The sequence below is a fragment of the Mandrillus leucophaeus genome, unplaced genomic scaffold (assembly GCF_000951045.1).
Source record: "Mandrillus leucophaeus isolate KB7577 unplaced genomic scaffold, Mleu.le_1.0 Scaffold38, whole genome shotgun sequence".
In the NCBI taxonomy this organism is placed as follows: domain Eukaryota; kingdom Metazoa; phylum Chordata; class Mammalia; order Primates; family Cercopithecidae; genus Mandrillus; species Mandrillus leucophaeus.
In genome coordinates, this window is record NW_012104031.1 from 1,776,751 (window position 1) to 1,786,098 (window position 9,348).

Here is a 9,348-nt window from a genome sequence, read left to right on the forward strand (position 1 = left end):
TGTTGCCCAGGCTGACATGCAGTTGCACCATCATGGCTCACTGCAGCCTCAACCTCCTGGACTCAGGTGATCCTCCCACCTCAGCCTCCGGGGTAGCTGGGACTAGAGGTACACACCACCATGCCCAGCTAATTTTTTGTGTTTTTTGTAGAGATGAGGTTTTGCCATATTGCCCAGGCTGGTCTCAAACCACTGGGCTCAAGCAATCCACCAGCTTAGGCCTCCCATAGCGCCAGGATTACAGGCATGAGCCATCACACCCGGTCACCACTGAAATCTTAGACTCTCAAGCTTTTCATTTTCTGGCTCAGTCACTCTGTCTTCCCGTAAACTAGATCCAGGTTTTCATCCATTCATTTATTGACCAAGAATTTATTGAGCACCAGCTTTGAATCATGCAATGAATTAGGCCTAGAAATTCAAAGGTGAAAATAATGGAGATTCCTTGTCTTTAAGGAGCTTACAGTCTGTTGTACTCCTCTTCTGTCCCCTCCACAATTCAGAAAAAAGTAGACAAGCAATTATAACACCCATGATCAGTGTAACAATCCAAGTAGCTATTGGGTATGTCTAGACACTCTTAGGAGGCACTCTAGGGAAGTTTTGCAGAGAATTTGTTGTAGGATGTATTAGTTTGTTACTGCTGCTGTAACAAATGACCACAAATTTAGTGGATTAAAGGAACATAAATTTATTATCCTACAGTTCTGTAGATCAAAAGCCCAACATGGGGTTCACTGGGCTAAAATCAAGGTATCTGAAGGGTCATGTTCCTTCCTGGAGGCTCTAGGGCAGAATCTGTTTTTGACCTTTCCGGTTTCTAGAGGCCATTCACACCCTCTGGCTCAGGACCTCCATGCTTCAACTTTCAAGCCAGCAGTGTTGCATTTTTCTGACCATTCTGGCATCATCACGTCTCTCTCTGACTTCAGCTAGGAAAGGTTCACAGCTTTTAAGGACTGACGTGATTAGATTGGGCCCACCTGGGTAATCCAGGCTAATCTTCCACTCCCAAGGGCCTTAACTTAATCACATCCATAAAATCCTTTTGCCACGTAAAATAATGCAGCCATAGGTTCCAGGGATTAGGAAGTAGACATTTCCTCCTTTGGGAGACCATTTTTCTGCCTACCATGTAGAGAGACAGCCGCATAAAGGGAAGCGGGTAGAGGTGGATTGGAGGTAGGAGGCCCTTTCCAGGAAACCGTGCGGAAGGGCCTTTAGGTGAGAATATTGTGTTTTCTAGGAACTGTAGGGAGTTTTGTAAGGCCCAAGTATGAAGTTTACATTGGAATGTGGGAGGCCATCCAATACATATTTATTGAATACTGTGTGGTAGGTGCAGTTTGGGAGATGCAGGGATGCACAAGACAAAGTCCTTGTTCTCTGAGGCTAGAGTGAAAAGCAAGGTCTGACTGTGAGAGAATTCAGAGTTTCCTTAGTAGATTGGACTTTAAGAGTTAGAGAAAATCATCCATTAATTCATCTGCCCAAAATTTTGTGAGCACAAGTGCCAGGCATTGTTCTAGGCTCTGAGAATACAGATGTTTAAAAACCAAAGTCAAAAAATCCCATGTCCTACATGTTAGTTGATTTTAAGCAGGAGAAGCAGATGTTTGCTTTGGAAACATCACCCTGGCTGGGTTGCTTGAGAAAAGATTGGAAGGGAAATAAGACTAGAGGTAGCCCAGTCCCTTTCCTCCCGCTTCTTCAAGATTCACAGCCTTTGCTGAGCTTCACTTCCCTTCTTGAGGACTTCGTCTTTTGTCAGGTGCCCTCTTTTCCCTTTATGCCTCCACTGTACCTATCTTGGAAATCTGGCCTCATGTTCTACACCTGGGCTTCCAAGTGCTGCAGAAGAAAATGATGAAAACATTCGGATATTTTTATTCATAGCCACAACATATTAGAGTATCCAATGCCAGCTGTATCTTCAACTCTGCTGACAATTCTCTCTCTCATCTCTCTGAAACTACCACTCTTATTCCTTATTCCTTTCTATTTTAACCTTAACCACTTTTTTTTTTTGAAATGGAGTTTTACTCTTGTTGCCCAGCCTGGAGTGCAATGGCGCAATCTCAGCTCACCGCAACCTCTGCCTCCCAGGTGCAAGTGATTCTCCTGCCTTAGCCTCCCGAGTAGGTGGTATTATGGGCATGCGCCACCACACCCAGCTACTTCTGTATTTTTAGTAGAGACTGGGTTTCTCCATGTTGGTCAGGCTGGTCTGGAACTCCCAACCTTAGGTGATCCGCCCACCTTGGCCTCCCAAAGTGCTGGGATTATAGGCGTGAGCCACCGTGCGTGGCAACCTTAACCACTTTCTTTAAGCCTTTAACCTCATCTTGAACCCCTTTCTCTCAGGAGATTGCTTAGAGACTACCAGACAGCAACCAGTCCGCTCAACATCTAGTCTCAAGTTCTAGCCTCTTTACCAGTCTACAAATGCCTCTGCTTTTGTACAGCCTTCCTCTCAAAGATATCAGAGGCAGCTCCACCTCATATGCCTGGGTCCCAAGTCCCTCCTATTCATGATCTCGCTCTCCTTGGTCTTACTCTTCAGCATATGAACACGCTTAAGCCTTTCTTATCCTAAAAAGAAAAAACAAAAATCTCCCCTTTGATCCTGCATTCCCTTGTACCCACTGCCTTATATTTCTCCTTGTCTTAAGTGGCCAAGCTTCTAGAAAAAGCATGTCTCTTTTATTTTAGATCCAGGTTCATTCATTCACTTACTGACCAAGAATTTATTGAGTACCAGCTTTGAATCAGGGAATGAATTAGGCCTAGAACCCACTGGAGGCTGGTTTAACTATGACCACTCTTACTCCATGAGCACCAGTGACTTTCTTGTCCATCCAAAGGGCATTTTCCAGCCCTACCCTCCTGGAGGTTCCTGCTGCACTTGTTATCCAGTCATTCTCTTCTGAGATTCTTCCACCTTAGTTTCTGACGCTCTGTGGCCTCCAGTTTTTCTCTTACCTCTCTGATTGTTTCTTCTTTCCTCCTTATGCCCATCTGGACGACCTTGTACAGGCTTATAACTTCACTGACCACCTATAACCTACAGAATCCAAAGCTGCTATCACTTATCCACACCCCAATTTGAGTTTAGTTTCATCAGTTTGCTGTCTACTAGACATCCCCATCTAGACATTCCACAGATACCTCAAACCCAACATGTTCAAAATTAAGTGCAGGATCCCTCTGCCAACACCTGGGCCCTGTCTTACTAATTGTCCCTAACTTAGGGAATGGTACCACCTGCCAACAATTTCTAAAGCTTCAAATGGGGAATAATTCCAGAGTCCTCCTCTTCCCTAATTTCCTACATTTTACATATTTATCAAATTTTATTGATTTCTCTTAATAAGTATCTCTTGTATCCGCCTGGTTTTTTCATCCCCACTGCCACAACTCTGGCACTGTTTTGAGATTCCCTGATTTCCCACCTGGAAGGTAGCCATGGTTTCTCCGTTGAGCTCCCAGGCCGCACTCCTAAGCTGTGTTATTAGGTCCTGGCAGAAAGCAAATGGCACACTGCACTTGAGGGGTGATTTCAGGAGAAGTTAAAAAATAAGGAGACAATTTTAAAAACCACAAGAAATAATGTACAATCTACTAGGGCCAGTAGCAAATCCATGTTTCCACCCCCAGGCCCGAAAAATCAAAGGAGGGAAGTGATTTCCTGAATCAAGAGAGTGGCACAGTGGCTCACGCCTGTAATCCCAGCACTTTGAGAGGCTGAGGAGGGTGGATCACCAGGTCAGGAGATTGAGACCATCCTGGCTAACACAGTGAAACGCTGTCTCTACTAAAAAATAAAAAAATTAGCTGAGTGTGGTGGCATGCGCCTGTAGTCCCAGCTACTCAGGAGGCTGAGGCAGGAGAATCACTTGAACTCGGGAGGCAGAGGTTGCAGTGAGCCACTGCACTCCAGCCTGGGTGACAGAGACTCCCTCTCAAGAAAAAAAAAAAAAAGAGAGAGGGAGGGGAGAACCACCCATAGAAGCTGTGATCTTTGGTTGAGGGTGGCAGCCAGTGCACTGTGACCCCAAAGAGAGGAATCCTGAAGAATAAATATCCGGTTTCCCCTGACCTCCCTCCTTATTCAGTCTTCAGCCATGGCTCTCATTGGCCAACCCCGTCTAGGAAGCCAGAGGGCCAGGAAGATCTGGAGGGGCACAGGGGAGACATGCAGTGCATCCTCCAAATCCTTCTCTATAATATGCCAGGAAGTTTTTTTCTGGTCACACTACTTGCCAGCTCCATTTGTGCATAGCAGGTTACCTACAGCAGCTAAACTTTTTGGCATGCCCTGGTTTCTCTTTACTCAATTTTTTCCTTACCAAAATGCATGATAAAGCCTGTGATCTGATCATCCACTCAGCTACCCAGGCCTACTTCCTGTTAGTTCTTTCCTTCAGACTTTTCACCCCAGCAGCATAGAACGACCAGTGGCCCCTGTAACACTGCGTTCTCTCAGGCTCCTGAGCTTGACCTGATGATAGACACAGAGTAAACGGTCATAAATATTTGTATGGTGAACAAGTGGTGAATACGTGCATGGACACATTTTTTAACCCCTGTGGCTCCTGAGATCAGGAGTAGCATCATATACATTATGACATATGTGTAGACCAAGCTGCCTTCAGTTAATTATCAAGATGTTTCACCTAGATTCTCTCCTTTGATCATTACGACAGCCCTGCGTGATAGGTGAGGACGCTACTCTTGATATTCAGAGGGTGAAGTGGACAACCCAGTCACAAGCATTGGGTACAGAAGGCACTGTAGGAGCAGAAAGGGGGGTGATCCCTTTCCTCCCCATCATAAGAGTCATAGCCAACACTTCTGTAACAAAAGACAAGTTAACAAGAGAAAAGTATAACAAATTTATTTAATCATGGCTTTACTTGAGAGGCTGAGTGAGAATCAGGTGTTAATCTTCATAGTCTGTCGAGAAAGAAGAAATGAGGGCAGTGGAGGAAAACACGATTCACGTTTTTAGGAAAATATACTTTGAGATCAGTGATCGTTGGTACTATGCAAACGAAATGCAAAGGAGGATCTGGCCAACTCATGGTTTCTTTTGGGTGGAGCCTTTAGGAAAATTCTTCCAGAGACCACTGCTGGAAGAAAGGTATTTAGAGTAGAAAATTTAAATATAACATATTGTATGAAAGGTTTTTTTTTTTTTTCCCCACTACCCTAGTTGGGTTGAAGGATCTTCTATCTTCCCTCCCCACTTAGGCTGACTGCTATTTTCTGGATCGCAGCTCGGAAGATCCACCTGGGCGAATACAAAAACAAACGAGACTCCCCTTCCAGAAAGGGAGGAAGGAAGGAGACAGAAAGACGAATGACACTGAGCGTGTAAAGCCCGGAGACAGCCTCTCTCTACCCCCACCTAACCCTCAAGGTAGGGGATCCCCCGAACATCGCTACCGTAATTATGGTAGAAATTCCTGAAGCGGATAACTGGACCTCATCACCGTCATTTCTAGCAGAATGATTGCGCTTTCCTCTGACCCAAAGCCAAGGTTCCAGCAGGGGAAAGTAACGACCATCCGCAAAAACCCTCACCCAAGTGGGGAGTGGAAATCCTGGCTCTTGGGTTGCAGAGCACAACTTGACGCCAGCGCGTTTCTCTTCCCCCACGCAATGGCAAATGGGGCGGGAGTCGGAGGGGAGAGGAGGAGAGGAGAGGAGAAGAGAAGAGGAGGGGGAAGGGGAGGGGAGAGGCGAAGGACGGCCCGGGTTCCAGCAGCCGCCCCGCCCTCCGGCTCGCGGCGGATTCGGCGCTGCGGCTGGAGCCGGCGGCCGGGTGGCTGCCTGTCCAGGCAGGGTCTGGCCGAGCCTCGCGTCGCCGTGCAGTGCGCCGGGTGTCCGGGAGATGGCTTCCCCTCTCTCGCCCGCTGCTCCCGCTATTGTCTCACCCGGGGTGGCCTGACTCTGCGAGCTCGCGCACGCTCTCGGTGGAGAGCACCCCTCCCCACCCCCCCAAGCTGGTCCTTGCGCTCTTTGCTACCTCTCCCTCTGCCCCTTCGAGCCTAGGGTCTGTGCGGAGCCTGGAGAGGGCAGCGGCCCGGGAGCAGGCGGCGTGCGGCCGGCCAGCTCCTCTCGCGCTGGTGCAAGAGGCGCCTGGAGCCGCAGAGCGAGCCCGTGAGGCGCGGAGCGAGCAGCCCACGTCGCCGGGCACAAGACACGTCGGGTGTTGCAGCAGAGCCAGCAGCTAGCGCAGGTAGGACACGCACCCTGCGGGTAGCATCGGCCCCGGGGTCTGCAAAGTGCCCCCAGAGTGGAGGCAGCTGAGGTCAGGGGGCTCTCCCTCCAACATGGCAACAGCGGAGGTGCAACAATGGAAGCAGCCGAGGGTTCCTGGCGGCGGGCTGAGCGGCGTACGCCGTGGGAGCCTGAGCTCCTGCCCGCCGCGCAGAGCAGGTTGCCCCTCACCCCACCCCACCCCACTCCACTCCAGCAGCTTCAGGGCCTCTGGGGCTCCAGGCACCCGCGTCCCCACCCCCTTCTAGCTAAACACACTTCCTGGCTCCCAGCTGCAGGGCGATCTGAACCAGCCAATGGCTTTGGGGTTTGTTTATTTAAGATGAGAAAAAAAGCAAAACCTGTCCTGTGATGGGGTTAGTGCCTTCTGTGGACTGGGTGAGAAGTCGGCATTTGCCTGGGGAATGTGTACATTTCTTAGCCGGGCGGAGGGTAGAATTGGATTCTCCCTTATAAGGATACTGCAGCAGAAGGAGACTGAAAGCTTGAAAGAGGGAGAGGGACCCTCAGGCCTGAGTTCGCCGGTGCTAGGAGAAGGCGCTGCTCTCCTGGCCTATACTTGTCTCTCATTTTCAGCTCCCGACAGCGGTGACTTTGATGTTGGAGGAGCAATCGCAGCAGGAAGCGCAAGCAAGGCTGCCAAGCTGGTGTGGGGTGGAGTAGGGTGGGGATCCCAGGGGCTTGGCAGGCTCCTGGGTTGTGGGAAGAGGTTACCAAATGTATGAGGTTAGTGCACACACCCTAGTTGGCTGATGTTGAAGAGGGTGTGTGTGTGTGTGTGAGATCTGCCATTGCTCTTGCTCCTTCAGGCCTGCTTTCTCTTCATCTCTACCCGCTTGTGGGGTCTTCGTAGCTTCCCTGCCCCTGTCCTTCCAATCATGCGTGGGATGGAATCACTGTATTGTCTCTGGCAGCCCTCTTGGGCTGTTTTTTCTCAACTCTGTTGGAGAGTTTTGTACCCTGGGCTGGCTGGTCCCAGCATAGCACCAGATTCTTTAGCAGGCAGCTACCCGGGCTCCGAGAAGTGGGCCAATGCTGCCCCTCCTCCGTGCTCTAAACTACCTATTTGGGATATGGCCAGGCAGATGTAAGCAATTTGCACTAAATTCCAATCCTGAATCAGTGCTGAATGAAAACTTACTCTGTTGCTGCATTAGGCCTTGGGAAGATATTAGGAAGAGAAATGGCCCAGCGGGTGGCAACGCCGACCCCAAAATACTTCCCTCTCCCCAACTCCAGCTGCCGATCCCAGAGCAGAGAGGCAGTGAGCCTTTGGAATCCCAGCTCCTCCAGAGTCTGGCGGTCCCATCTTGAGGTTGTGTCCACAGAAAAATTAAGTCGAGGCACATTTTATACCTCTGCTTGGCAACCAGCGTCTGAAGAGATGGTGGCTCTGTGCTGGAGCCCTAGACCCGGGCTGTGGCTACCTCTCCTTTGGCCTTTGGGAGAGCCTGAGGTTTGATTTCCATGGCTTTGAGCTTCCTGCTAAGTGTGTATAGCTGAATCTGATCAAGCTCTCAGGCCTGGCTGCTTGTCCATTTCCTTCTCCACTGGAAGCATGAGTGAGAAAGGGCCAAGGGGTGTGCTGGGTGAGGAAGGGTCAGTTTATCTGGGGACTTGGGCTGTTTCTGGGGGAGCTCCTTTGAACTTCCTTGGTGGTCTGGAATGCCTTTGGTCTTTGTCATGACCTAGTATGCTCTGGCAGATACTCTATACCCTCGTGGGCCTTTGGTCCCCTCTTGGTGCTGTCCCCACTCCTCCTGTTGCCTGGTGCTTTGCATCTGTATCATGTCTGTGGTCCTTCAGCCTGGATAGCCCTGCCTGGACCAGTGGGTAGAAAAATGAGGAGGTCTGTGTTCCTTTTAGTGGCTTGTAACTAGCCGTAAGGTTCAGGCTCCTCATGTTCTCAGGATGTGAACTTGGACATCATAATGTGAAGTAGTAGAGAAAACAGTGTCTTGGTGTGACTTTCTGTTTAGCTATGTGAGCACAGACAATTTGTGGACCTAAGATTTAGTTTGTTTATTTGTAAAATGGAGGTGGGGGAGTAGCCTTGGCTCACAGAATTGATAATCAAATACTGCTTACCAAGAACTAAACAAAATCATGTGTGCAAAAGTACCCTGAAAACTACAGAATACTTTACAAATGATTATTCATACTGGGTTTAGCCTTCCTCGTAAGGGAGGGAGAACTGTCAGGGATGGGGATAGGGTGGGATCTGAGGGCCACATGGAGCAAGGGATGTTTTGGGACCTTTTCTTTCCTGCTCAGGAAAGAGTAATGTGACAATACCAAGGTAACTGCTATATTCCTTGGGTATTTTTCTTTAAATAGTGTTGGCAGGATGGGAACTGGGAGAGAAGGAGAGGCTGCCTCATGATATTTGTAGGAATTGAGGAGGGATAAACACCTTCCAAAGACTGGCTACTGCCTATAGACAGGAGAACGCTGAGCTGGCAAGTAATGTAATCTCTAACACTCACTGATGTCAGCCAGCTAGTACGTGATAGAGGTGGGATTTGAAGCAAGCAGTCTCACTCCATACCCTGTGCTCATAGCCTCAGTGCTACTCAGAGAAATATTGGGTCTTGGGAGAACAGAAAGGAACAGTAAAATTGTGGAGTTCATTCTTTTTGTTTGTTTTTGAGACAGAGTCTCTCCCTGTTGCCTAGGCTGGAGTGCAGTGGGCTGAAATGATCCTTCAACCTCAGCTCCCACCCTGAGTAGCTGGGACTACAGGCATGCACCACTGTATGTGGCTAATTTTTTAATTTTTTTGTAGAGATGGAGTCTCAGTATGTTGCCCAGGCTGGTCTCAAAGGAACCTCCTGCCTTGGCCTCCCAAAGTATTAGGATTATAGGCATAAGCCACTGTGTCCAGCCTCAGAATTCGTGGTTTTTTTTTTTTTTTTAAGACAGTTTCGCTCTGTCACCTAGACTGGAGTACAGTGGTGCCATCTCAGCTCACTGCAACCTCCATCTCCCAGGTTCAAGGGATTCTCGTGGCTCAGCCTCCTGAGTAGCTGGGATTACAGGCGTGTGTCACCATGCCTGGCTAAT

General features: G+C 49.0%; 1 protein-coding gene across 1 annotated transcript in view; it reads left to right on the forward strand.

Annotated features, from left to right (window-relative positions):
- The first annotated feature begins 5,784 nt into the window (after positions 1–5,784).
- Positions 5,785–9,348, forward strand: part of PIK3C2B (phosphatidylinositol-4-phosphate 3-kinase, catalytic subunit type 2 beta) — a 69,976-nt gene continuing 66,412 nt past the window's right edge. Inside the window, exon 1 of the mRNA XM_011990445.1 lies at positions 5,785–6,244. The gene's annotated coding sequence lies outside the window, so the exon portion shown is untranslated. The remainder of the gene's footprint in view (positions 6,245–9,348) is intronic.